At 43.6% G+C, this 26,926-nt stretch overlaps 20 non-coding genes across 20 annotated transcripts; all 20 read right to left on the bottom strand.

Annotated features, from left to right (window-relative positions):
* Positions 1–1,668: 1,668 nt before the first annotated feature.
* On the bottom strand, positions 1,669–1,752 carry TRNAL-UAG (transfer RNA leucine (anticodon UAG)). The gene has a single exon. It is a non-coding gene; the product is annotated as a tRNA-Leu (tRNA).
* Positions 1,753–3,766: 2,014 nt separating this feature from the next.
* Positions 3,767–3,849, bottom strand: TRNAL-UAG (transfer RNA leucine (anticodon UAG)). The gene has a single exon. It is a non-coding gene; the product is annotated as a tRNA-Leu (tRNA).
* Positions 3,850–4,873: 1,024 nt separating this feature from the next.
* Positions 4,874–4,956, bottom strand: TRNAL-AAG (transfer RNA leucine (anticodon AAG)). Its single transcript has one exon. It is a non-coding gene; the product is annotated as a tRNA-Leu (tRNA).
* Positions 4,957–5,147: 191 nt separating this feature from the next.
* TRNAL-CAG (transfer RNA leucine (anticodon CAG)) lies at positions 5,148–5,230 on the bottom strand. Its single transcript has one exon. It is a non-coding gene; the product is annotated as a tRNA-Leu (tRNA).
* Positions 5,231–5,862: 632 nt separating this feature from the next.
* On the bottom strand, positions 5,863–5,945 carry TRNAL-UAG (transfer RNA leucine (anticodon UAG)). The gene has a single exon. It is a non-coding gene; the product is annotated as a tRNA-Leu (tRNA).
* Positions 5,946–7,958: 2,013 nt separating this feature from the next.
* Positions 7,959–8,041, bottom strand: TRNAL-UAG (transfer RNA leucine (anticodon UAG)). Its single transcript has one exon. It is a non-coding gene; the product is annotated as a tRNA-Leu (tRNA).
* Positions 8,042–9,065: 1,024 nt separating this feature from the next.
* On the bottom strand, positions 9,066–9,148 carry TRNAL-AAG (transfer RNA leucine (anticodon AAG)). The gene has a single exon. It is a non-coding gene; the product is annotated as a tRNA-Leu (tRNA).
* Positions 9,149–10,054: 906 nt separating this feature from the next.
* Positions 10,055–10,137, bottom strand: TRNAL-UAG (transfer RNA leucine (anticodon UAG)). Its single transcript has one exon. It is a non-coding gene; the product is annotated as a tRNA-Leu (tRNA).
* Positions 10,138–12,149: 2,012 nt separating this feature from the next.
* On the bottom strand, positions 12,150–12,232 carry TRNAL-UAG (transfer RNA leucine (anticodon UAG)). Its single transcript has one exon. It is a non-coding gene; the product is annotated as a tRNA-Leu (tRNA).
* Positions 12,233–14,245: 2,013 nt separating this feature from the next.
* On the bottom strand, positions 14,246–14,328 carry TRNAL-UAG (transfer RNA leucine (anticodon UAG)). The gene has a single exon. It is a non-coding gene; the product is annotated as a tRNA-Leu (tRNA).
* Positions 14,329–15,352: 1,024 nt separating this feature from the next.
* On the bottom strand, positions 15,353–15,435 carry TRNAL-AAG (transfer RNA leucine (anticodon AAG)). Its single transcript has one exon. It is a non-coding gene; the product is annotated as a tRNA-Leu (tRNA).
* A 191-nt stretch (positions 15,436–15,626) lies between these two features.
* TRNAL-CAG (transfer RNA leucine (anticodon CAG)) lies at positions 15,627–15,709 on the bottom strand. Its single transcript has one exon. It is a non-coding gene; the product is annotated as a tRNA-Leu (tRNA).
* A 632-nt stretch (positions 15,710–16,341) lies between these two features.
* TRNAL-UAG (transfer RNA leucine (anticodon UAG)) lies at positions 16,342–16,424 on the bottom strand. The gene has a single exon. It is a non-coding gene; the product is annotated as a tRNA-Leu (tRNA).
* A 2,013-nt stretch (positions 16,425–18,437) lies between these two features.
* On the bottom strand, positions 18,438–18,520 carry TRNAL-UAG (transfer RNA leucine (anticodon UAG)). The gene has a single exon. It is a non-coding gene; the product is annotated as a tRNA-Leu (tRNA).
* A 1,024-nt stretch (positions 18,521–19,544) lies between these two features.
* On the bottom strand, positions 19,545–19,627 carry TRNAL-AAG (transfer RNA leucine (anticodon AAG)). Its single transcript has one exon. It is a non-coding gene; the product is annotated as a tRNA-Leu (tRNA).
* A 906-nt stretch (positions 19,628–20,533) lies between these two features.
* Positions 20,534–20,616, bottom strand: TRNAL-UAG (transfer RNA leucine (anticodon UAG)). Its single transcript has one exon. It is a non-coding gene; the product is annotated as a tRNA-Leu (tRNA).
* A 1,024-nt stretch (positions 20,617–21,640) lies between these two features.
* On the bottom strand, positions 21,641–21,723 carry TRNAL-AAG (transfer RNA leucine (anticodon AAG)). The gene has a single exon. It is a non-coding gene; the product is annotated as a tRNA-Leu (tRNA).
* Positions 21,724–22,629: 906 nt separating this feature from the next.
* On the bottom strand, positions 22,630–22,712 carry TRNAL-UAG (transfer RNA leucine (anticodon UAG)). Its single transcript has one exon. It is a non-coding gene; the product is annotated as a tRNA-Leu (tRNA).
* Positions 22,713–23,736: 1,024 nt separating this feature from the next.
* On the bottom strand, positions 23,737–23,819 carry TRNAL-AAG (transfer RNA leucine (anticodon AAG)). The gene has a single exon. It is a non-coding gene; the product is annotated as a tRNA-Leu (tRNA).
* Positions 23,820–25,832: 2,013 nt separating this feature from the next.
* Positions 25,833–25,915, bottom strand: TRNAL-AAG (transfer RNA leucine (anticodon AAG)). The gene has a single exon. It is a non-coding gene; the product is annotated as a tRNA-Leu (tRNA).
* Positions 25,916–26,926: the final 1,011 nt, after the last annotated feature.

The following is a 26,926-nucleotide window of genomic DNA, read 5'->3' as shown; positions in this document are numbered from 1 at the left end:
TCCTAGATCCTTTCTGGATACAAGAGAGCAGACCTTGTTTCAGATCAACTGTCCCTAGCAGGGAACATCTGAGCACATGCAGTCTTTTGCTCTCTAAGCCCCTGGCCTGGGACTTACCCTCACTGGCTGAGGCGTGAATTTCTGCATACCAAACGTTGCATAGATGGTACGTTTGTGTTCGGTTTGGGATGGGTGGGAGGTCAAAAGCAGGGAAAAGTATGTCGCCTTCACTTCTAGTCTCCTCTTCTAGGCCTACCTGCCGTTCACCTTCACTCTGTCTTTGTTTCATTCTCTCCTTCCTCAACACCCCTTCTCACTCACTCGCTCTATCACTTGTGCTCTTTCCCCTTGCTCTGCATTTCATAGTGGAAACATCTCTTGAATGGAGCATTAGAAAATGAGGTTACATAAAATTAACAATCTACTTATTGGAAACCAAAATATCACAAGACTGAATGTAACCCATTTCATTAATAAAAGGGACTTTTTAAGCACCCCCCAAAAAACACATAAAACACCACGAGTGCCTAGAAGAATATTATACGAGCTTGAAGACAGAATTGGCAAATAGAATTTGCAGTTGAAACTGAAGTTTGTTACTTATTCAGATATTATATGCACTGCCAATTTTTAGCTGAGATTCTAAAAGAACTCAGAGACAAAATGGACTTAAAGTTTTGTCAGAAGTGGGATTCGAACACACCACGCCTCCAGGAGAGACTGCGGCCTTAACGCAGCGCCTTAGACCACTCGGCCCATCCTGACCACATTTGCTTGATCATATACAGAGAGGGAAAGATATTGTGAACCAAAAAAAGCACACATCTTAGGTCATGAGTGGCTAGAGCAAGAAAAAAACTCACTGCACTTTTCCAAGTAGACAACCATATAGAGCCCATGTGAGGGAAATGATCAGATTTTTTTCTCTCTCAAGAAAAAAGTAGAGTAAACACACAATTGTCAGAAGTGGGATTTGAACCCACGCCTCCAGAAGAGACGACGACCTGACGCAGCGCCTTAGACACTTCGGCATCCTGACTTGCATTTGTGGACCCTTCCACAGGCCAGACAGCCATGCAAGTGGGGTAACGAAAAGGCATGCCTCCAATTTATTTATCCATTATAAGTACTTCCAACAGATCTTTGAACAATCCATAGAGAGCAGTACCTATGAAGAACTCTTAGACCTTTAAGGCGTACAAAGAGAAAGTGCTATTAACCAGCCACTTGAAAGGCCCAAAGCTGCTTTGAAATTGAGTCAACAGCCACCTCTTGGCTAGCTAAAGCCAATTCAACAAGGAATTTCAATGTCACAACATAGGGTGGAATACGCAAATCTAAGCAGCCCCTGATCACAGCCCTGAGGAAATTGCCGTAAGTGTGCTGGTGTCCAACTGTCTACCAGATGCTAGCATTCTTCCATATTTGCATGGCCTGTCTGGCCAGGGCATACAAGAGCATGACTCTTCCCAGATGAGCTCTTACATGGGTCCTATGCTCATATAGTAAGGACTGCACTTTGTCAGCAAGACTTTATACAACCGAAATATATGAGAAACCCCAGCTCTCTTGACTAGATGAGGACGGAATCAAATCCAGGTGAAGACCAACAGATGCAACTTCCATCAGATGTTAACCTGAAAAAGGAGATTACATCTCCAAAAGTCATGTCAGAAGTGGGATTCGAACCCACGCCTCCAGAGGAGACTTGCGGCCTAAACACAGCGCCTTAGACCACTCGGCCATCCTGACAGTGCAGAGTCTTAAGAAATGTATAAAAGTCACTCAGAAATTTCTGCCTCCATGCAAGCCTGAAATAATTTAAACCTTCAAAACACAAGGTGCAACTTTATGCACAGGACAATAAACACAGAAGGTCACATGTGAAAGCATTTCATTTCACAGGTGTACAATTTTTATGCTTTTAGAATACCTCATACCTCTCACCAGCTATTTAGGGTCCTGTATCCTACTCACAAAATTACCTTGCCTGTGACCTCTCTCTCTACACAAACAACTACTGCACAGGAAGTAGGAAGGCAGAAGGTGGGGCATATTATGCAAATGTATGCTGTCATTGTGCCTTGCAGATTCATGCAGTATTTCTAGATCCTTGCTGGATACAAGAGAGCAGACCTTGTTTCAGATCAACTGTCCCTAGCAGGGAACGTCTGAGCACATGCAGTCTTTTGCTCTCTAGCCCCTGGCCTGGGACTTACCCTCACTGGCTGAGGCGTGAATTTCTGCATACCAACGTTGCATAGATGGTACGTTTGTGGTCGGTTTGGGATGGGTGGGAGGTCAAAAGCAGGGAAAAGTATGTCGCCTTCACTTCTAGTCTCCTCTTCTAGGCCTACCTGCCGTTCACTCACTCTGTCTTTGTTTCATTCTCTCCTTCCTCAACACCCCTTCTCACTCACTCGCTCTATCACTTGTGCTCTTTCCCCTTGCTCTGCATTTCATAGTGGAAACATCTCTTGAATGGAGCATTAGAAAATGAGGTTACATAAAATTAACAATCTACTTATTGGAAACCAAAAATATCACAAGACTGAATGTAACCCATTTCATTAATAAAAGGGACTTTTTAAGCACCCCCCAAAAAACACATAAAACACCACGAGTGCTAGAAGAATATTATACGAGCTTGAAGACAAAATTGGGCAAATTAATTTGCAGTTGAAACTGAAGTTTGTTACTTATTCAGATATTATATGGACTGCCAATTTTTAGCTGAGATTCTAAAAGAACTCAGAGACAAAATGGACTTAAAGTTTTGTCAGAAGTGGGATTCGAACCCACGCCTCCAGGAGAGACTGCGGCCTTAACGCAGGGCCATAGACCACTCGGCCACCCTGACCACATTTGCTTGATCATCTACAGAGAGGGAAAGATATTGTGAACCAAAAAAAGCACACAACTTAGGTCATGAGTGGCTAGAGCAAGAAAAAAACTCACTGCACTTTTCCAAGTAGACAACCATATAAGCCCATGTGAGGGAAATGATCAGATTTTTTCTCTCCCAAGAAAAAAGTAGAGTAAACACACAATTGTCAGAAGTGGGATTTGAACCCAAGCCTCGAGAAGAGACTGCGAACTGAACGCAGCGCCTTAGACCCCTCGGCCATCCTGATTTGCATTTGCGGAACCTTCCACAGGCCAGACAGCCATGCAAGTGGGGTACCGAAAAGGCATGCCCTCAATTTATTTATCCTATTATAAGTACTTCCAACAGATCTTTGAACAATCCATAGAGAGCAGTACCTATGAAGAACTCTTTAGACCTTTAAGGCGTACAAAGAGAAAGTGCTATTAACCAGCCACTTGAACGGCCCAAAGCTGCTTTGAAATTGAGTCAACAGCCACCTCTTGGCTAGCTAAAGCAAATTCAACAAGGAATTTCAATGTCACAACATAGGGTGGAATACGCAAATCTAAGCAGCCCCTGATCACAGCCCTGAGGAAATTGCCGTAAGTGTGCTGGAGTCCAACTGTCTACCAGATGCTAGGCATTCTTCCGAATTTGCATGGCCTGTCTGGCCAGGGCATACAAGAGCATGACTCTTCCAGATGAGCTCTTACATGGGTCCTATGCTCATATAGTAAGGACTGCACTTTGTCAGCAAGACTTTATACAACCGAAATATATGAGAAACCCCAGCTCTCTTGACTAGATGAGGACGGAATCACATCCCAGGTGAAGACCAACAGATGCAACTTCCATCAGATGTTAACCTGAAAAAGGAGATTACATCTCCAAAAGTCATGTCAGAAGTGGGATTCGAACCCACGCCTCCAGAGGAGACTGCGGCCTAAACACAGCGCCTTAGACCACTCGGCCATCCTGACAGTGCAGAGTCTTAATAAATGTATAAAAGTCACTCAGAAATTTCTGCCTCCATGCAAGCCTGAAATAATTTAAACCTTCAAACACAAGGTGCAACTTTATGCACAGGACAATAAACACAGAAGATCACATGTGAAAGCATTTCATTTCACAGGTGTACAATTTTTATGCTTTTAGAATACCTCATACCTCTCACCAGCTATTTAGGGTCCTGTATCCTACTCACAAAATTACCTTGCCTGCGATCTCTCTCTCTACACAAACAACTACTGCACAGGAAGTAGGAAGGCAGAAGGTGGGGCATATTATGCAAATGTATGCTGTCATTGTGCCTTGCAGATTCATGCAGGATTTCTAGATCCTTGCTGGATACAAGAGAGCAGACCTTGTTTCAGATCAACTGTCCCTAGCAGGGAACGTCTGAGCACATGCAGTCTTTTGCTCTCTAGCCCATGGCCTGGGACTTACCCTCACTGGCTGAGGCGTGAATTTCTGCATACCAACGTTGCATAGATGGTACGTTTGTGGTCGGTTTGGGATGGGTGGGAGGTCAAAAGCAGGGAAAAGTATGTCGCCTTCACTTCTAGTCTCCTCTTCTAGGCCTACCTGCCGTTCACTCACTCTGTCTTTGTTTCATTCTCTCCTTCCTCAACACCCCTTCTCACTCACTCGCTCTATCACTTGTGCTCTTTCCCCTTGCTCTGCATTTCATAGTGGAAACATCTCTTGAATGGAGCATTAGAAAATGAGGTTACATAAAATTAACAATCTACTTATTGGAAACCAAAAATATCACAAGACTGAATGTAACCCATTTCATTAATAAAAGGGACTTTTTAAGCACCCCCCAAAAAACACATAAAACACCACGAGTGCTAGAAGAATATTATACGAGCTTGAAGACAGAATTGGGCAAATTAATTTGCAGTTGAAACTGAAGTTTGTTACTTATTCAGATATTATATGCACTGCCAATTTTTAGCTGAGATTCTAAAAGAACTCAGAGACAAAATGGACTTAAAGTTTTGTCAGAAGTGGGATTCGAACCCACGCCTCCAGGAGAGACTGCGGCCTTAACGCAGCGCCTTAGACCACTCGGCCATCCTGACCACATTTGCTTGATCATCTACAGAGAGGGAAAGATATTGTGAACCAAAAAAAGCACACAACTTAGGTCATGAGTGGCTAGAGCAAGAAAAAAACTCACTGCACTTTTCCAAGTAGACAACCATATAAGCCCATGTGAGGGAAATGATCTGATTTTTTCTCTCCCAAGAAAAAAGTAGAGTAAACACACAATTGTCAGAAGTGGGATTTGAACCCACGCCTCCAGAAGAGACTGCGACCTGAACGCAGCGCCTTAGACCACTCGGCCATCCTGACTTGCATTTGTGGAACCTTCCACAGGCCAGACAGCCATGCAAGTGGGGTACCGAAAAGGCATGCCCTCAATTTATTTATCCTATTATAAGTACTTCCAACAGATCTTTGAACAATCCATAGAGAGCAGTACCTATGAAGAACTCTTTAGACCTTTAAGGCGTACAAAGAGAAAGTGCTATTAACCAGCCACTTGAAAGGCCCAAAGCTGCTTTGAAATTGAGTCAACAGCCACCTCTTGGCTAGCTAAAGCAAATTCAACAAGGAATTTCAATGTCACAACATAGGGTGGAATACGCAAATCTAAGCAGCCCCTGATCACAGCCCTGAGGAAATTGCCGTAAGTGTGCTGGAGTCCAACTGTCTACCAGATGCTAGGCATTCTTCCATATTTGCATGGCCTGTCTGGCCAGGGCATACAAGAGCATGAATCTTCCAGATGAGCTCTTACATGGGTCCTATGCTCATATAGTAAGGACTGCACTTTGTCAGCAAGACTTTATACAACCGAAATGTATGAGAAACCCCAGCTCTCTTGACTAGATGAGGACGGAATCACATCCCAGGTGAAGACCAACAGATGCAACTTCCATCAGATGTTAACCTGAAAAAGGAGATTACATCTCCAAAAGTCATGTCAGAAGTGGGATTCGAACCCACGCCTCCAGAGGAGACTGCGGCCTAAACACAGCGCCTTAGACCACTCGGCCATCCTGACAGTGCAGAGTCTTAAGAAATGTATAAAAGTCACTCAGAAATTTCTGCCTCCATGCAAGCCTGAAATAATTTAAACCTTCAAACACAAGGTGCAACTTTATGCACAGGACAATAAACACAGAAGATCACATGTGAAAGCATTTCATTTCACAGGTGTACAATTTTTATGCTTTTAGAATACCTCATACCTCTCACCAGCTATTTAGGGTCCTGTATCCTACTCACAAAATTACCTTGCCTGCGACCTCTCTCTCTACACAAATAACTACTGCACAGGAAGTAGGAAGGCAGAAGGTGGGGCATATTATGCAAATGTATGCTGTCATTGTGCCTTGCAGATTCATGCAGGATTTCTAGATCCTTTCTGGATACAAGAGAGCAGACCTTGTTTCAGATCAACTGTCCCTAGCAGGGAACGTCTGAGCACATGCAGTCTTTTGCTCTCTAGCCCCTGGCCTGGGACTTACCCTCACTGGCTGAGGCGTGAATTTCTGCATACCAACGTTGCATAGATGGTACGTTTGTGTTCGGTTTGGGATGGGTGGGAGGTCAAAAGCAGGGAAAAGTATGTCGCCTTCACTTCTAGTCTCCTCTTCTAGGCCTACCTGCCGTTCACTCACTCTGTCTTTGTTTCATTCTCTCCTTCCTCAACACCCCTTCTCACTCACTCGCTCTATCACTTGTGCTCTTTCCCCTTGCTCTGCATTTCATAGTGGAAACATCTCTTGAATGGAGCATTAGAAAATGAGGTTACATAAAATTAACAATCTACTTATTGGAAACCAAAAATATCACAAGACTGAATGTAACCCATTTCATTAATAAAAGGGACTTTTTAAGCACCCCCCAAAAAACACATAAAACACCACGAGTGCTAGAAGAATATTATACGAGCTTGAAGACAGAATTGGGCAAATGAATTTGCAGTTGAAACTGAAGTTTGTTACTTATTCAGATATTATATGCACTGCCAATTTTTAGCTGAGATTCTAAAAGAACTCAGAGACAAAATGGACTTAAAGTTTTGTCAGAAGTGGGATTCGAACACACGCCTCCAGGAGAGACTGCGGCCTTAACGCAGCGCCTTAGACCACTCGGCCATCCTGACCACATTTGCTTGATCATATACAGAGAGGGAAAGATATTGTGAACCAAAAAAAGCACACATCTTAGGTCATGAGTGGCTAGAGCAAGAAAAAAACTCACTGCACTTTTCCAAGTAGACAACCATATAAGCCCATGTGAGGGAAATGATCAGATTTTTTCTCTCTCAAGAAAAAAGTAGAGTAAACACACAATTGTCAGAAGTGGGATTTGAACCCACGCCTCCAGAAGAGACGACGACCTGAACGCAGCGCCTTAGACCACTCGGCCATCCTGACTTGCATTTGTGGACCCTTCCACAGGCCAGACAGCCATGCAAGTGGGGTAACGAAAAGGCATGCCATCAATTTATTTATCCTATTATAAGTACTTCCAACAGATCTTTGAACAATCCATAGAGAGCAGTACCTATGAAGAACTCTTTAGACCTTTAAGGCGTACAAAGAGAAAGTGCTATTAACCAGCCACTTGAAAGGCCCAAAGCTGCTTTGAAATTGAGTCAACAGCCACCTCTTGGCTAGCTAAAGCCAATTCAACAAGGAATTTCAATGTCACAACATAGGGTGGAATACGCAAATCTAAGCAGCCCCTGATCACAGCCCTGAGGAAATTGCCGTAAGTGTGCTGGAGTCCAACTGTCTACCAGATGCTAGGCATTCTTCCATATTTGCATGGCCTGTCTGGCCAGGGCATACAAGAGCATGACTCTTCCAGATGAGCTCTTACATGGGTCCTATGCTCATATAGTAAGGACTGCACTTTGTCAGCAAGACTTTATACAACCGAAATATATGAGAAACCCCAGCTCTCTTGACTAGATAAGGACGGAATCACATCCCAGGTGAAGACCAACAGATGCAACTTCCATCAGATGTTAACCTGAAAAAGGAGATTACATCTCCAAAAGTCATGTCAGAAGTGGGATTTGAACCCACGCCTCCAGAGGAGACTGCGGCCTAAACACAGCGCCTTAGACCACTCGGCCATCCTGACAGTGTAGAGTCTTAAGAAATGTATAAAAGTCACTCGGAAATTTCTGCCTCCATGCAAGCCTGAAATAATTTAAACCTTCAAACACAAGGTGCAACTTTATGCACAGGACAATAAACACAGAAGATCACATGTGAAAGCATTTCATTTCACAGGTGTACAATTGTTATGCTTTTAGAATACCTCATACCTCTCACCAGCTATTTAGGGTCCTGTATCCTACTCACAAAATTACCTTGCCTGCGACCTCTCTCTCTACACAAACAACTACTGCACAGGAAGTAGGAAGGCAGAAGGTGGGGCATATTATGCAAATGTATGCTGTCATTGTGCCTTGCAGATTCATGCAGGATTTCTAGATCCTTTCTGGATACAAGAGAGCAGACCTTGTTTCAGATCAACTGTCCCTAGCAGGGAACGTCTGAGCACATGCAGTCTTTTGCTCTCTAGCCCCTGGCCTGGGACTTACCCTCACTGGCTGAGGCGTGAATTTCTGCATACCAACGTTGCATAGATGGTACGTTTGTGGTCGGTTTGGGATGGGTGGGAGGTCAAAAGCAGGGAAAAGTATGTCACCTTCACTTCTAGTCTCCTCTTCTAGGCCTACCTGCCGTTCACTCACTCTGTCTTTGTTTCATTCTCTCCTTCCTAAACACCCCTTCTCACTCACTCGCTCTATCACTTGTGCTCTTTCCGCTTGCTCTGCATTTCATAGTGGAAACATCTCTTGAATGGAGCATTAGAAAATGAGGTTACATAAAATTAACAATCTACTTATTGGAAACCAAAAATATCACAAGACTGAATGTAACCCATTTCATTAATAAAAGGGACTTTTTAAGCACCCCCCAAAAAACACATAAAAAACCACGAGTGCTAGAAGAATATTATACGAGCTTGAAGACAGAATTGGGCAAATTAATTTGCAGTTGAAACTGAAGTTTGTTACTTATTCAGATATTATATGCACTGCCAATTTTTAGCTGAGATTCTAAAAGAACTCAGAGACAAAATGGACTTAAAGTTTTGTCAGAAGTGGGATTCGAACCCACGCCTCCAGGAGAGACTGCGGCCTTAACGCAGCGCCTTAGACCACTCGGCCACCCTGACCACATTTGCTTGATCATCTACAGAGAGGGAAAGATATTGTGAACCAAAAAAAGCACACAACTTAGGTCATGAGTGGCTAGAGCAAGAAAAAAACTCACTGCACTTTTCCAAGTAGACAACCATATAAGCCCATGTGAGGGAAATGATCAGATTTTTTCTCTCCCAAGAAAAAAGTAGAGTAAACACACAATTGTCAGAAGTGGGATTTGAACCCATGCCTCGAGAAGAGACTGCGAACTGAACGCAGCGCCTTAGACCACTCGGCCATCCTGATTTGCATTTGCGGAACCTTCCACAGGCCAGACAGCCATGCAAGTGGGGTACCGAAAAGGCATGCCCTCAATTTATTTATCCTATTATAAGTACTTCCAACAGATCTTTGAACAATCCATAGAGAGCAGTACCTATGAAGAACTCTTTAGACCTTTAAGGCGTACAAAGAGAAAGTGCTATTAACCAGCCACTTGAAAGGCCCAAAGCTGCTTTGAAATTGAGTCAACAGCCACCTCTTGGCTAGCTAAAGCAAATTCAACAAGGAATTTCAATGTCACAACATAGGGTGGAATACGCAAATCTAAGCAGCCCCTGATCACAGCCCTGAGGAAATTGCCGTAAGTGTGCTGGAGTCCAACTGTCTACCAGATGCTAGGCATTCTTCCATATTTGCATGGCCTGTCTGGCCAGGGCATACAAGAGCATGAATCTTCCAGATGAGCTCTTACATGGGTCCTATGCTCATATAGTAAGGACTGCACTTTGTCAGCAAGACTTTATACAACCGAAATGTATGAGAAACCCCAGCTCTCTTGACTAGATGAGGACGGAATCACATCCCAGGTGAAGACCAACAGATGCAACTTCCATCAGATGTTAACCTGAAAAAGGAGATTACATCTCCAAAAGTCATGTCAGAAGTGGGATTCGAACCCACGCCTCCAGAGGAGACTGCGGCCTAAACACAGCGCCTTAGACCACTCGGCCATCCTGACAGTGCAGAGTCTTAAGAAATGTATAAAAGTCACTCAGAAATTTCTGCCTCCATGCAAGCCTGAAATAATTTAAACCTTCAAACACAAGGTGCAACTTTATGCACAGGACAATAAACACAGAAGATCACATGTGAAAGCATTTCATTTCACAGGTGTACAATTTTTATGCTTTTAGAATACCTCATACCTCTCACCAGCTATTTAGGGTCCTGTATCCTACTCACAAAATTACCTTGCCTGCGACCTCTCTCTCTACACAAATAACTACTGCACAGGAAGTAGGAAGGCAGAAGGTGGGGCATATTATGCAAATGTATGCTGTCATTGTGCCTTGCAGATTCATGCAGGATTTCTAGATCCTTTCTGGATACAAGAGAGCAGACCTTGTTTCAGATCAACTGTCCCTAGCAGGGAACATCTGAGCACATGCAGTCTTTTGCTCTCTAGCCCCTGGCCTGGGACTTACCCTCACTGGCTGAGGCGTGAATTTCTGCATACCAACGTTGCATAGATGGTACGTTTGTGTTCGGTTTGGGATGGGTGGGAGGTCAAAAGCAGGGAAAAGTATGTCGCCTTCACTTCTAGTCTCCTCTTCTAGGCCTACCTGCCGTTCACTCACTCTGTCTTTGTTTCATTCTCTCCTTCCTCAACACCCCTTCTCACTCACTCGCTCTATCACTTGTGCTCTTTCCCCTTGCTCTGCATTTCATAGTGGAAACATCTCTTGAATGGAGCATTAGAAAATGAGGTTACATAAAATTAACAATCTACTTATTGGAAACCAAAAATATCACAAGACTGAATGTAACCCATTTCATTAATAAAAGGGACTTTTTAAGCACCCCCCAAAAAACACATAAAACACCACGAGTGCTAGAAGAATATTATACGAGCTTGAAGACAGAATTGGGCAAATGAATTTGCAGTTGAAACTGAAGTTTGTTACTTATTCAGATATTATATGCACTGCCAATTTTTAGCTGAGATTCTAAAAGAACTCAGAGACAAAATGGACTTAAAGTTTTGTCAGAAGTGGGATTCGAACACACGCCTCCAGGAGAGACTGCGGCCTTAACGCAGCGCCTTAGACCACTCGGCCATCCTGACCACATTTGCTTGATCATATACAGAGAGGGAAAGATATTGTGAACCAAAAAAAGCACACATCTTAGGTCATGAGTGGCTAGAGCAAGAAAAAAACTCACTGCACTTTTCCAAGTAGACAACCATATAAGCCCATGTGAGGGAAATGATCAGATTTTTTCTCTCTCAAGAAAAAAGTAGAGTAAACACACAATTGTCAGAAGTGGGATTTGAACCCACGCCTCCAGAAGAGACGACGACCTGACGCAGCGCCTTAGACCACTCGGCCATCCTGACTTGCATTTGTGGACCCTTCCACAGGCCAGACAGCCATGCAAGTGGGGTAACGAAAAGGCATGCCCTCAATTTATTTATCCTATTATAAGTACTTCCAACAGATCTTTGAACAATCCATAGAGAGCAGTACCTATGAAGAACTCTTTAGACCTTTAAGGCGTACAAAGAGAAAGTGCTATTAACCAGCCACTTGAAAGGCCCAAAGCTGCTTTGAAATTGAGTCAACAGCCACCTCTTGGCTAGCTAAAGCCAATTCAACAAGGAATTTCAATGTCACAACATAGGGTGGAATACGCAAATCTAAGCAGCCCCTGATCACAGCCCTGAGGAAATTGCCGTAAGTGTGCTGGAGTCCAACTGTCTACCAGATGCTAGGCATTCTTCCATATTTGCATGGCCTGTCTGGCCAGGGCATACAAGAGCATGACTCTTCCAGATGAGCTCTTACATGGGTCCTATGCTCATATAGTAAGGACTGCACTTTGTCAGCAAGACTTTATACAACCGAAATATATGAGAAACCCCAGCTCTCTTGACTAGATGAGGACGGAATCAAATCCCAGGTGAAGACCAACAGATGCAACTTCCATCAGATGTTAACCTGAAAAAGGAGATTACATCTCCAAAAGTCATGTCAGAAGTGGGATTCGAACCCACGCCTCCAGAGGAGACTGCGGCCTAAACACAGCGCCTTAGACCACTCGGCCATCCTGACAGTGCAGAGTCTTAAGAAATGTATAAAAGTCACTCAGAAATTTCTGCCTCCATGCAAGCCTGAAATAATTTAAACCTTCAAACACAAGGTGCAACTTTATGCACAGGACAATAAACACAGAAGGTCACATGTGAAAGCATTTCATTTCACAGGTGTACAATTTTTATGCTTTTAGAATACCTCATACCTCTCACCAGCTATTTAGGGTCCTGTATCCTACTCACAAAATTACCTTGCCTGTGACCTCTCTCTCTACACAAACAACTACTGCACAGGAAGTAGGAAGGCAGAAGGTGGGGCATATTATGCAAATGTATGCTGTCATTGTGCCTTGCAGATTCATGCAGTATTTCTAGATCCTTGCTGGATACAAGAGAGCAGACCTTGTTTCAGATCAACTGTCCCTAGCAGGGAACGTCTGAGCACATGCAGTCTTTTGCTCTCTAGCCCCTGGCCTGGGACTTACCCTCACTGGCTGAGGCGTGAATTTCTGCATACCAACGTTGCATAGATGGTACGTTTGTGGTCGGTTTGGGATGGGTGGGAGGTCAAAAGCAGGGAAAAGTATGTCGCCTTCACTTCTAGTCTCCTCTTCTAGGCCTACCTGCCGTTCACTCACTCTGTCTTTGTTTCATTCTCTCCTTCCTCAACACCCCTTCTCACTCACTCGCTCTATCACTTGTGCTCTTTCCCCTTGCTCTGCATTTCATAGTGGAAACATCTCTTGAATGGAGCATTAGAAAATGAGGTTACATAAAATTAACAATCTACTTATTGGAAACCAAAAATATCACAAGACTGAATGTAACCCATTTCATTAATAAAAGGGACTTTTTAAGCACCCCCCAAAAAACACATAAAACACCACGAGTGCTAGAAGAATATTATACGAGCTTGAAGACAAAATTGGGCAAATTAATTTGCAGTTGAAACTGAAGTTTGTTACTTATTCAGATATTATATGGACTGCCAATTTTTAGCTGAGATTCTAAAAGAACTCAGAGACAAAATGGACTTAAAGTTTTGTCAGAAGTGGGATTCGAACCCACGCCTCCAGGAGAGACTGCGGCCTTAACGCAGGGCCATAGACCACTCGGCCACCCTGACCACATTTGCTTGATCATCTACAGAGAGGGAAAGATATTGTGAACCAAAAAAAGCACACAACTTAGGTCATGAGTGGCTAGAGCAAGAAAAAAACTCACTGCACTTTTCCAAGTAGACAACCATATAAGCCCATGTGAGGGAAATGATCAGATTTTTTCTCTCCCAAGAAAAAAGTAGAGTAAACACACAATTGTCAGAAGTGGGATTTGAACCCAAGCCTCGAGAAGAGACTGCGAACTGAACGCAGCGCCTTAGACCCCTCGGCCATCCTGATTTGCATTTGCGGAACCTTCCACAGGCCAGACAGCCATGCAAGTGGGGTACCGAAAAGGCATGCCCTCAATTTATTTATCCTATTATAAGTACTTCCAACAGATCTTTGAACAATCCATAGAGAGCAGTACCTATGAAGAACTCTTTAGACCTTTAAGGCGTACAAAGAGAAAGTGCTATTAACCAGCCACTTGAACGGCCCAAAGCTGCTTTGAAATTGAGTCAACAGCCACCTCTTGGCTAGCTAAAGCAAATTCAACAAGGAATTTCAATGTCACAACATAGGGTGGAATACGCAAATCTAAGCAGCCCCTGATCACAGCCCTGAGGAAATTGCCGTAAGTGTGCTGGAGTCCAACTGTCTACCAGATGCTAGGCATTCTTCCGAATTTGCATGGCCTGTCTGGCCAGGGCATACAAGAGCATGACTCTTCCAGATGAGCTCTTACATGGGTCCTATGCTCATATAGTAAGGACTGCACTTTGTCAGCAAGACTTTATACAACCGAAATATATGAGAAACCCCAGCTCTCTTGACTAGATGAGGACGGAATCACATCCCAGGTGAAGACCAACAGATGCAACTTCCATCAGATGTTAACCTGAAAAAGGAGATTACATCTCCAAAAGTCATGTCAGAAGTGGGATTCGAACCCACGCCTCCAGAGGAGACTGCGGCCTAAACACAGCGCCTTAGACCACTCGGCCATCCTGACAGTGCAGAGTCTTAATAAATGTATAAAAGTCACTCAGAAATTTCTGCCTCCATGCAAGCCTGAAATAATTTAAACCTTCAAACACAAGGTGCAACTTTATGCACAGGACAATAAACACAGAAGATCACATGTGAAAGCATTTCATTTCACAGGTGTACAATTTTTATGCTTTTAGAATACCTCATACCTCTCACCAGCTATTTAGGGTCCTGTATCCTACTCACAAAATTACCTTGCCTGCGATCTCTCTCTCTACACAAACAACTACTGCACAGGAAGTAGGAAGGCAGAAGGTGGGGCATATTATGCAAATGTATGCTGTCATTGTGCCTTGCAGATTCATGCAGGATTTCTAGATCCTTGCTGGATACAAGAGAGCAGACCTTGTTTCAGATCAACTGTCCCTAGCAGGGAACGTCTGAGCACATGCAGTCTTTTGCTCTCTAGCCCATGGCCTGGGACTTACCCTCACTGGCTGAGGCGTGAATTTCTGCATACCAACGTTGCATAGATGGTACGTTTGTGGTCGGTTTGGGATGGGTGGGAGGTCAAAAGCAGGGAAAAGTATGTCGCCTTCACTTCTAGTCTCCTCTTCTAGGCCTACCTGCCGTTCACTCACTCTGTCTTTGTTTCATTCTCTCCTTCCTCAACACCCCTTCTCACTCACTCGCTCTATCACTTGTGCTCTTTCCCCTTGCTCTGCATTTCATAGTGGAAACATCTCTTGAATGGAGCATTAGAAAATGAGGTTACATAAAATTAACAATCTACTTATTGGAAACCAAAAATATCACAAGACTGAATGTAACCCATTTCATTAATAAAAGGGACTTTTTAAGCACCCCCCAAAAAACACATAAAACACCACGAGTGCTAGAAGAATATTATACGAGCTTGAAGACAGAATTGGGCAAATTAATTTGCAGTTGAAACTGAAGTTTGTTACTTATTCAGATATTATATGCACTGCCAATTTTTAGCTGAGATTCTAAAAGAACTCAGAGACAAAATGGACTTAAAGTTTTGTCAGAAGTGGGATTCGAACCCACGCCTCCAGGAGAGACTGCGGCCTTAACGCAGCGCCTTAGACCACTCGGCCATCCTGACCACATTTGCTTGATCATCTACAGAGAGGGAAAGATATTGTGAACCAAAAAAAGCACACAACTTAGGTCATGAGTGGCTAGAGCAAGAAAAAAACTCACTGCACTTTTCCAAGTAGACAACCATATAAGCCCATGTGAGGGAAATGATCTGATTTTTTCTCTCCCAAGAAAAAAGTAGAGTAAACACACAATTGTCAGAAGTGGGATTTGAACCCACGCCTCCAGAAGAGACTGCGACCTGAACGCAGCGCCTTAGACCACTCGGCCATCCTGACTTGCATTTGTGGAACCTTCCACAGGCCAGACAGCCATGCAAGTGGGGTACCGAAAAGGCATGCCCTCAATTTATTTATCCTATTATAAGTACTTCCAACAGATCTTTGAACAATCCATAGAGAGCAGTACCTATGAAGAACTCTTTAGACCTTTAAGGCGTACAAAGAGAAAGTGCTATTAACCAGCCACTTGAAAGGCCCAAAGCTGCTTTGAAATTGAGTCAACAGCCACCTCTTGGCTAGCTAAAGCAAATTCAACAAGGAATTTCAATGTCACAACATAGGGTGGAATACGCAAATCTAAGCAGCCCCTGATCACAGCCCTGAGGAAATTGCCGTAAGTGTGCTGGAGTCCAACTGTCTACCAGATGCTAGGCATTCTTCCATATTTGCATGGCCTGTCTGGCCAGGGCATACAAGAGCATGAATCTTCCAGATGAGCTCTTACATGGGTCCTATGCTCATATAGTAAGGACTGCACTTTGTCAGCAAGACTTTATACAACCGAAATGTATGAGAAACCCCAGCTCTCTTGACTAGATGAGGACGGAATCACATCCCAGGTGAAGACCAACAGATGCAACTTCCATCAGATGTTAACCTGAAAAAGGAGATTACATCTCCAAAAGTCATGTCAGAAGTGGGATTCGAACCCACGCCTCCAGAGGAGACTGCGGCCTAAACACAGCGCCTTAGACCACTCGGCCATCCTGACAGTGCAGAGTCTTAAGAAATGTATAAAAGTCACTCAGAAATTTCTGCCTCCATGCAAGCCTGAAATAATTTAAACCTTCAAACACAAGGTGCAACTTTATGCACAGGACAATAAACACAGAAGATCACATGTGAAAGCATTTCATTTCACAGGTGTACAATTTTTATGCTTTTAGAATACCTCATACCTCTCACCAGCTATTTAGGGTCCTGTATCCTACTCACAAAATTACCTTGCCTGCGACCTCTCTCTCTACACAAATAACTACTGCACAGGAAGTAGGAAGGCAGAAGGTGGGGCATATTATGCAAATGTATGCTGTCATTGTGCCTTGCAGATTCATGCAGGATTTCTAGATCCTTTCTGGATACAAGAGAGCAGACCTTGTTTCAGATCAACTGTCCCTAGCAGGGAACGTCTGAGCACATGCAGTCTTTTGCTCTCTAGCCCCTGGCCTGGGACTTACCCTCACTGGCTGAGGCGTGAATTTCTGCATACCAACGTTGCATAGATGGTACGTTTGTGTTCGGTTTGGGATGGGTGGGAGGTCAAAAGCAGGGAAAAGTATGTCGCCTTCACTTCTAGTCTCCTCTTCTAGGCCTACCTGCCGTTCACTCACTCTGTCTTTGTTTCATTCTCTCCTTCCTCAACACCCCTTCTCACTCACTCGCTCTATCACTTGTGCTCTTTCCCCTTGCTCTGCATTTCATAGTGGAAACATCTCTTGAATGGAGCATTAGAAAATGAGGTTACATAAAATTAACAATCTACTTATTGGAAACCAAAAATATCACAAGACTGAATGTAACCCATTTCATTAATAAAAGGGACTTTTTAAGCACCCCCCAAAAAACACATAAAACACCACGAGTGCTAGAAGAATATTATACGAGCTTGAAGACAGAATTGGGCAAATGAATTTGCAGTTGAAACTGAAGTTTGTTACTTATTCAGATATTATATGCACTGCCAATTTTTAGCTGAGATTCTAAAAGAACTCAGAGACAAAATGGACTTAAAGTTTTGTCAGAAGTGGGATTCGAACACACGCCTCCAGGAGAGACTGCGGCCTTAACGCAGCGCCTTAGACCACTCGGCCATCCTGACCACATTTGCTTGATCATATACAGAGAGGGAAAGATATTGTGAACCAAAAAAAGCACACATCTTAGGTCATGAGTGGCTAGAGCAAGAAAAAAACTCACTGCACTTTTCCAAGTAGACAACCATATAAGCCCATGTGAGGGAAATGATCAGATTTTTTCTCTCTCAAGAAAAAAGTAGAGTAAACACACAATTGTCAGAAGTGGGATTTGAACCCACGCCTCCAGAAGAGACGACGACCTGAACGCAGCGCCTTAGACCACTCGGCCATCCTGACTTGCATTTGTGGACCCTTCCACAGGCCAGACAGCCATGCAAGTGGGGTAACGAAAAGGCATGCCATCAATTTATTTATCCTATTATAAGTACTTCCAACAGATCTTTGAACAATCCATAGAGAGCAGTACCTATGAAGAACTCTTTAGACCTTTAAGGCGTACAAAGAGAAAGTGCTATTAACCAGCCACTTGAAAGGCCCAAAGCTGCTTTGAAATTGAGTCAACAGCCACCTCTTGGCTAGCTAAAGCCAATTCAACAAGGAATTTCAATGTCACAACATAGGGTGGAATACGCAAATCTAAGCAGCCCCTGATCACAGCCCTGAGGAAATTGCCGTAAGTGTGCTGGAGTCCAACTGTCTACCAGATGCTAGGCATTCTTCCATATTTGCATGGCCTGTCTGGCCAGGGCATACAAGAGCATGACTCTTCCAGATGAGCTCTTACATGGGTCCTATGCTCATATAGTAAGGACTGCACTTTGTCAGCAAGACTTTATACAACCGAAATATATGAGAAACCCCAGCTCTCTTGACTAGATAAGGACGGAATCACATCCCAGGTGAAGACCAACAGATGCAACTTCCATCAGATGTTAACCTGAAAAAGGAGATTACATCTCCAAAAGTCATGTCAGAAGTGGGATTTGAACCCACGCCTCCAGAGGAGACTGCGGCCTAAACACAGCGCCTTAGACCACTCGGCCATCCTGACAGTGTAGAGTCTTAAGAAATGTATAAAAGTCACTCGGAAATTTCTGCCTCCATGCAAGCCTGAAATAATTTAAACCTTCAAACACAAGGTGCAACTTTATGCACAGGACAATAAACACAGAAGATCACATGTGAAAGCATTTCATTTCACAGGTGTACAATTGTTATGCTTTTAGAATACCTCATACCTCTCACCAGCTATTTAGGGTCCTGTATCCTACTCACAAAATTACCTTGCCTGCGACCTCTCTCTCTACACAAACAACTACTGCACAGGAAGTAGGAAGGCAGAAGGTGGGGCATATTATGCAAATGTATGCTGTCATTGTGCCTTGCAGATTCATGCAGGATTTCTAGATCCTTTCTGGATACAAGAGAGCAGACCTTGTTTCAGATCAACTGTCCCTAGCAGGGAACGTCTGAGCACATGCAGTCTTTTGCTCTCTAGCCCCTGGCCTGGGACTTACCCTCACTGGCTGAGGCGTGAATTTCTGCATACCAACGTTGCATAGATGGTACGTTTGTGGTCGGTTTGGGATGGGTGGGAGGTCAAAAGCAGGGAAAAGTATGTCACCTTCACTTCTAGTCTCCTCTTCTAGGCCTACCTGCCGTTCACTCACTCTGTCTTTGTTTCATTCTCTCCTTCCTAAACACCCCTTCTCACTCACTCGCTCTATCACTTGTGCTCTTTCCGCTTGCTCTGCATTTCATAGTGGAAACATCTCTTGAATGGAGCATTAGAAAATGAGGTTACATAAAATTAACAATCTACTTATTGGAAACCAAAAATATCACAAGACTGAATGTAACCCATTTCATTAATAAAAGGGACTTTTTAAGCACCCCCCAAAAAACACATAAAAAACCACGAGTGCTAGAAGAATATTATACGAGCTTGAAGACAGAATTGGGCAAATTAATTTGCAGTTGAAACTGAAGTTTGTTACTTATTCAGATATTATATGCACTGCCAATTTTTAGCTGAGATTCTAAAAGAACTCAGAGACAAAATGGACTTAAAGTTTTGTCAGAAGTGGGATTCGAACCCACGCCTCCAGGAGAGACTGCGGCCTTAACGCAGCGCCTTAGACCACTCGGCCACCCTGACCACATTTGCTTGATCATCTACAGAGAGGGAAAGATATTGTGAACCAAAAAAAGCACACAACTTAGGTCATGAGTGGCTAGAGCAAGAAAAAAACTCACTGCACTTTTCCAAGTAGACAACCATATAAGCCCATGTGAGGGAAATGATCAGATTTTTTCTCTCCCAAGAAAAAAGTAGAGTAAACACACAATTGTCAGAAGTGGGATTTGAACCCATGCCTCGAGAAGAGACTGCGAACTGAACGCAGCGCCTTAGACCACTCGGCCATCCTGATTTGCATTTGCGGAACCTTCCACAGGCCAGACAGCCATGCAAGTGGGGTACCGAAAAGGCATGCCCTCAATTTATTTATCCTATTATAAGTACTTCCAACAGATCTTTGAACAATCCATAGAGAGCAGTACCTATGAAGAACTCTTTAGACCTTTAAGGCGTACAAAGAGAAAGTGCTATTAACCAGCCACTTGAACGGCCCAAAGCTGCTTTGAAATTGAGTCAACAGCCACCTCTTGGCTAGCTAAAGCAAATTCAACAAGGAATTTCAATGTCACAACATAGGGTGGAATACGCAAATCTAAGCAGCCCCTGATCATAGCCCTGAGGAAATTGCCGTAAGTGTGCTGGAGTCCAACTGTCTACCAGATGCTAGGCATTCTTCCATATTTGCATGGCCTGTCTGGCCAGGGCATACAAGAGCATGACTCTTCCAGATGAGCTCTTACATGGGTCCTATGCTCATATAGTAAGGACTGCACTTTGTCAGCAAGACTTTATACAACCGAAATATATGAGAAACCCCAGCTCTCTTGACTAGATGAGGACGGAATCACATCCCAGGTGAAGACCAACAGATGCAACTTCCATCAGATGTTAACCTGAAAAAGGAGATTACATCTCCAAAAGTCATGTCAGAAGTGGGATTCGAACCCACGCCTCCAGAGGAGACTGCGGCCTAAACACAGCGCCTTAGACCACTCGGCCATCCTGACAGTGTAGAGTCTTAAGAAATGTATAAAAGTCACTCAGAAATTTCTGCCTCCATGCAAGCCTGAAATAATTTAAACCTTCAAACACAAGGTGCAACTTTATGCACAGGACAATAAACACAGAAGATCACATGTGAAAGCATTTCATTTCACAGGTGTACAATTTTTATGCTTTTAGAATACCTCATACCTCTCACCAGCTATTTAGGGTCCTGTATCCTACTCACAAAATTACCTTGCCTGCGACCTCTCTCTCTACACAAACAACTACTGCACAGGAAGTAGGAAGGCAGAAGGTGGGGCATATTATGCAAATGTATGCTGTCATTGTGCCTTGCAGATTCATGCAGGATTTCTAGATCCTTTCTGGATACAAGAGAGCAGACCTTGTTTCAGATCAACTGTCCCTAGCAGGGAACGTCTGAGCACATGCAGTCTTTTGCTCTCTAGCCCCTGGCCTGGGACTTACCCTCACTGGCTGAGGCGTGAATTTCTGCATCCCAACGTTGCATAGATGGTACGTTTGTGGTCGGTTTGGGATGGGTGGGAGGTCAAAAGCAGGGAAAAGTATGTCGCCTTCACTTCTAGTCTCCTCTTCTAGGCCTACCTGCCGTTCACTCACTCTGTCTTTGTTTCATTCTCTCCTTCCTAAACACCCCTTCTCACTCACTCGCTCTATCACTTGTGCTCTTTCCCCTTGCTCTGCATTTCATAGTGGAAACATCTCTTGAATGGAGCATTAGAAAATGAGGTTACATAAAATTAACAATCTACTTATTGGAAACCAAAAATATCACAAGACTGAATGTAACCCATTTCATTAATAAAAGGGACTTTTTAAGCACCCCCCAAAAAACACATAAAACACCACGAGTGCTAGAAGAATATTATACGAGCTTGAAGACAGAATTGGGCAAATTAATTTGCAGTTGAAACTGAAGTTTGTTACTTATTCAGATATTATATGCACTGCCAATTTTTAGCTGAGATTCTAAAAGAACTCAGAGACAAAATGGACTTAAAGTTTTGTCAGAAGTGGGATTCGAACCCACGCCTCCAGGAGAGACTGCGGCCTTAACGCAGCGCCTTAGACCACTCGGCCACCCTGACCACATTTGCTTGATCATCTACAGAGAGGGAAAGATATTGTGAACCAAAAAAAGCACACAACTTAGGTCATGAGTGGCTAGAGCAAGAAAAAAACTCACTGCACTTTTCCAAGTAGACAACCATATAAGCCCATGTGAGGGAAATGATCAGATTTTTTCTCTCCCAAGAAAAAAGTAGAGTAAACACACAATTGTCAGAAGTGGGATTTGAACCCACGCCTCGAGAAGAGACTGCGAACTGAACGCAGCTCCTTAGACCACTCGGCCATCCTGATTTGCATTTGCAGAACCTTCCACAGGCCAGACAGCCATGCAAGTGGGGTACCGAAAAGGCATGCCCTCAATTTATTTATCCTATTATAAGTACTTCCAACAGATCTTTGAACAATCCATAGAGAGCAGTACCTATGAAGAACTCTTTAGACCTTTAAGGCGTACAAAGAGAAAGTGCTATTAACCAGCCACTTGAACGGCCCAAAGCTGCTTTGAAATTGAGTCAACAGCCACCTCTTGGCTAGCTAAAGCAAATTCAACAAGGAATTTCAATGTCACAACATAGGGTGGAATACGCAAATCTAAGCAGCCCCTGATCACAGCCCTGAGGAAATTGCCGTAAGTGTGCTGGAGTCCAACTGTCTACCAGATGCTAGGCATTCTTCCATATTTGCATGGCCTGTCTGGCCAGGGCATACAAGAGCATGACTCTTCCAGATGAGCTCTTACATGGGTCCTATGCTCATATAGTAAGGACTGCACTTTGTCAGCAAGACTTTATACAACCGAAATATATGAGAAACCCCAGCTCTCTTGACTAGATGAGGACGGAATCACATCCCAGGTGAAGACCAACAGATGCAACTTCCATCAGATGTTAACCTGAAAAAGGAGATTACATCTCCAAAAGTCATGTCAGAAGTGGGATTCGAACCCACGGCTCCAGAGGAGACTGCGGCCTAAACACAGCGCCTTAGACCACTCGGCCATCCTGACAGTGCAGAGTCTTAAGAAATGTATAAAAGTCACTCAGAAATTTCTGCCTCCATGCAAGCCTGAAATAATTTAAACCTTCAAACACAAGGTGCAACTTTATGCACAGGACAATATACACAGAAGGTCACATGTGAAAGCATTTCATTTCACAGGTGTACAATTTTTATGCTTTTAGAATACCTCATACCTCTCACCAGCTATTTAGGGTCCTGTATCCTACTCACAAAATTACCTTGCCTGTGACCTCTCTCTCTACACAAACAACTACTGCACAGGAAGTAGGAAGGCAGAAGGTGGGGCATATTATGCAAATGTATGCTGTCATTGTGCCTTGCAGATTCATTCAGTATTTCTAGATCCTTGCTGGATACAAGAGAGCAGACCTTGTTTCAGATCAACTGTCCCTAGCAGGGAACGTCTGAGCACATGCAGTCTTTTGCTCTCTAGCCCCTGGCCTGGGACTTACCCTCACTGGCTGAGGCGTGAATTTCTGCATACCAACGTTGCATAGATGGTACGTTTGTGGTCGGTTTGGGATGGGTGGGAGGTCAAAAGCAGGGAAAAGTATGTCGCCTTCACTTCTAGTCTCCTCTTCTAGGCCTACCTGCCGTTCACTCACTCTGTCTTTGTTTCATTCTCTCCTTCCTCAACACCCCTTCTCACTCACTCGCTCTATCACTTGTGCTCTTTCCCCTTGCTCTGCATTTCATAGTGGAAACATCTCTTGAATGGAGCATTAGAAAATGAGGTTACATAAAATTAACAATCTACTTATTGGAAACCAAAAATATCACAAGACTGAATGTAACCCATTTCATTAATAAAAGGGACTTTTTAAGCACCCCCCAAAAAACACATAAAACACCACGAGTGCTAGAAGAATATTATACGAGCTTGAAGACAGAATTGGGCAAATTAATTTGCAGTTGAAACTGAAGTTTGTTACTTATTCAGATATTATATGCACTGCCAATTTTTAGCTGAGATTCTAAAAGAACTCAGAGACAAAATGGACTTAAAGTTTTGTCTGAAGTGGGATTCGAACCCACGCCTCCAGGAGAGACTGCGGCCTTAACGCAGCGCCTTAGACCACTCGGCCATCCTGACCACATTTGCTTGATCATCTACAGAGAGGGAAATATATTGTGAACCAAAAAAAGCACACAACTTAGGTCATGAGTGGCTAGAGCAAGAAAAAAACTCACTGCACTTTTCCAAGTAGACAACCATATAAGCCCATGTGAGGGAAATGATCTGATTTTTTCTCTCTCAAGAAAAAAGTAGAGTAAACACACAATTGTCAGAAGTGGGATTTCAACCCACGCCTCCAGAAGAGACTGCGACCTGAACGCAGCGCCTTAGACCACTCGGCCATCCTGACTTGCATTTGTGGACCCTTCCACAGGCCAGACAGCCATGCAAGTGGGGTACCGAAAAGGCATGCCCTCAATTTATTTATCCTATTATAGGTACTTCCAACAGATCTTTGAACAATCCATAGAGAGCAGTACCTATGAAGAACTCTTTAGACCTTTAAGGCGTACAAAGAGAAAGTGCTATTAACCAGCCACTTGAAAGGCCCAAAGCTGCTTTGAAATTGAGTCAACAGCCACCTCTTGGCTAGCTAAAGCAAATTCAACAAGGAATTTCAATGTCACAACATAGGGTGGAATACGCAAATCTAAGCAGCCCCTGATCACAGCCCTGAGGAAATTGCCGTAAGTGTGCTGGAGTCCAACTGTCCACCAGATGCTAGGCATTCTTCCATATTTGCATGGCCTGTCTGGCCAGGGCATACAAGAGCATGACTCTTCCAGATGAGCTCTTACATGGGTCCTATGCTCATATAGTAAGGACTGCACTTTGTCAGCAAGACTTTATACAACCGAAATATATGAGAAACCCCAGCTCTCTTGACTAGATGAGGACGGAATCACATCCCAGGTGAAGACCAACAGATGCAACTTCCATCAGATGTTAACCTGAAAAAGGAGATTACATCTCCAAAAGTCATGTCAGAAGTGGGATTCGAACCCACGCCTCCAGAGGAGACTGCGGCCTAAACACAGCGCCTTAGACCACTCGGTCATCCTGACAGTGCAGAGTCCTAAGAAATGTATAAAAGTCACTCAGAAATTTCTGCCTCCATGCAAGCCTGAAATAATTTAAACCTTCAAACACAAGGTGCAACTTTATGCACAGGACAATAAACACAGAAGATCACATGTGAAAGCATTTCATTTCACAGGTGTACAATTTTTATGCTTTTAGAATACCTCATACCTCTCACCAGCTATTTAGGGTCCTGTATCCTACTCACAAAATTACCTTGCCTGCGACCACTCTCTCTACACAAACAACTACTGCACAGGAAGTAGGAAGGCAGAAGGTGGGGCATATTATGCAAATGTATGCTGTCATTGTGCCTTGCAGATTCATGCAGGATTTCTAGATCCTTTCTGGATACAAGAGAGCAGACCTTGTTTCAGATCAACTGTCCCTAGCAGGGAACGTCTGAGCACATGCAGTCTTTTGCTCTCTAGCCCCTGGCCTGGGACTTACCCTCACTGGCTGAGGCGTGAATTTCTGCATACCAACGTTGCATAGATGGTACGTTTGTGGTCGGTTTGGGATGGGTGGGAGGTCAAAAGCAGGGAAAAGTATGTCGCCTTCACTTCTAGTCTCCTCTTCTAGGCCTACCTGCCGTTCACTCACTCTGTCTTTGTTTCATTCTCTCCTTCCTCAACACCCCTTCTCACTCACTCGCTCTATCACTTGTGCTCTTTCCCCTTGCTCTGCATTTCATAGTGGAAACATCTCTTGAATGGAGCATTAGAAAATGAGGTTACATAAAATTAACAATCTACTTATTGGAAACCAAAAATATCACAAGACTGAATGTAACCCATTTCATTAATAAAAGGGACTTTTTAAGCACCCCCCAAAAAACACATAAAACACCACGAGTGCTAGAAGAATATTATACGAGCTTGAAGACAGAATTGGGCAAATTAATTTGCAGTTGAAACTGAAGTTTGTTACTTATTCAGATATTATATGCACTGCCAATTTTTAGCTGAGATTCTAAAAGAACTCAGAGACAAAATGGACTTAAAGTTTTGTCAGAAGTGGGATTCGAACCCACGCCTCCAGGAGAGACTGCGGCCTTAACGCAGCGCCTTAGACCACTCGGCCACCCTGACCACATTTGCTTGATCATCTACAGAGAGGGAAAGATATTGTGAACCACAAAAAACAAACAACTTAGGTCATGAGTGGCTAGAGCAAGAAAAAAACTCACTGCACTTTTCCAAGTAGACAACCATATAAGCCCATGTGAGGGAAATGATCAGATTTTTTCTCTCCCAAGAAAAAAGTAGAGTAAACACTCAATTGTCAGAAGTGGGATTTGAACCCACGCCTCCAGAAGAGACTGTGACCTGAACGCAGCGCCTTAGACCACTCGGCCATCCTGACTTGCATTCGTGGAACCTTCCACAGGCCAGACAGCCATGCAAGTGGGATACCGAAAAGGCATGCCCTCAATTTATTTATCCTATTATAAGTACTTCCAACAGATCTTTGAACAATCCATAGAGAGCAGTACCTATGAAGAACTCTTTAGACCTTTAAGGCGTACAAAGAGAAAGTGCTATTAACCAGCCACTTGAAAGGCCCAAAGCTGCTTTGAAATTGAGTCAACAGCCACCTCTTGGCTAGCTAAAGCAAATTCAACAAGGAATTTCAATGTCACAACATAGGGTGGAATACGCAAATCTAAGCAGCCCCTGATCACAGCCCTGAGGAAATTGCCGTAAGTGTGCTGGAGTCCAACTGTCTACCAGATGCTAGGCATTCTTCCATATTTGCATGGCCTGTCTGGCCAGGGCATACAAGAGCATGACTCTTCCAGATGAGCTCTTACATGGGTCCTATGCTCATATAGTAAGGACTGCACTTTGTCAGCAAGACTTTATACAACCGAAATATATGAGAAACCTGTAGTGACATCTTCACAAAGGGGACGAACTCCTTGAAATGGTATTCAGGTATTTATTCGAGATGAACTTCAGGAGAAGCAAAGTGCATGCAGTAACACAAACAGGAACAGCATAAATGAGATCATAGCATTCCTATTCAGTACAGAGCAATGCAGTAGATTCCATTACACATAACAATTCTAACAGCTCTTAAAGTAACATGCAATCACCACA

This window comes from Lissotriton vulgaris, chromosome 8, assembly GCF_964263255.1.
Source record: "Lissotriton vulgaris chromosome 8, aLisVul1.2, whole genome shotgun sequence".
Taxonomy (NCBI): domain Eukaryota; kingdom Metazoa; phylum Chordata; class Amphibia; order Caudata; family Salamandridae; genus Lissotriton; species Lissotriton vulgaris.
This window is presented reverse-complemented; position numbering and strand designations above follow the sequence as displayed.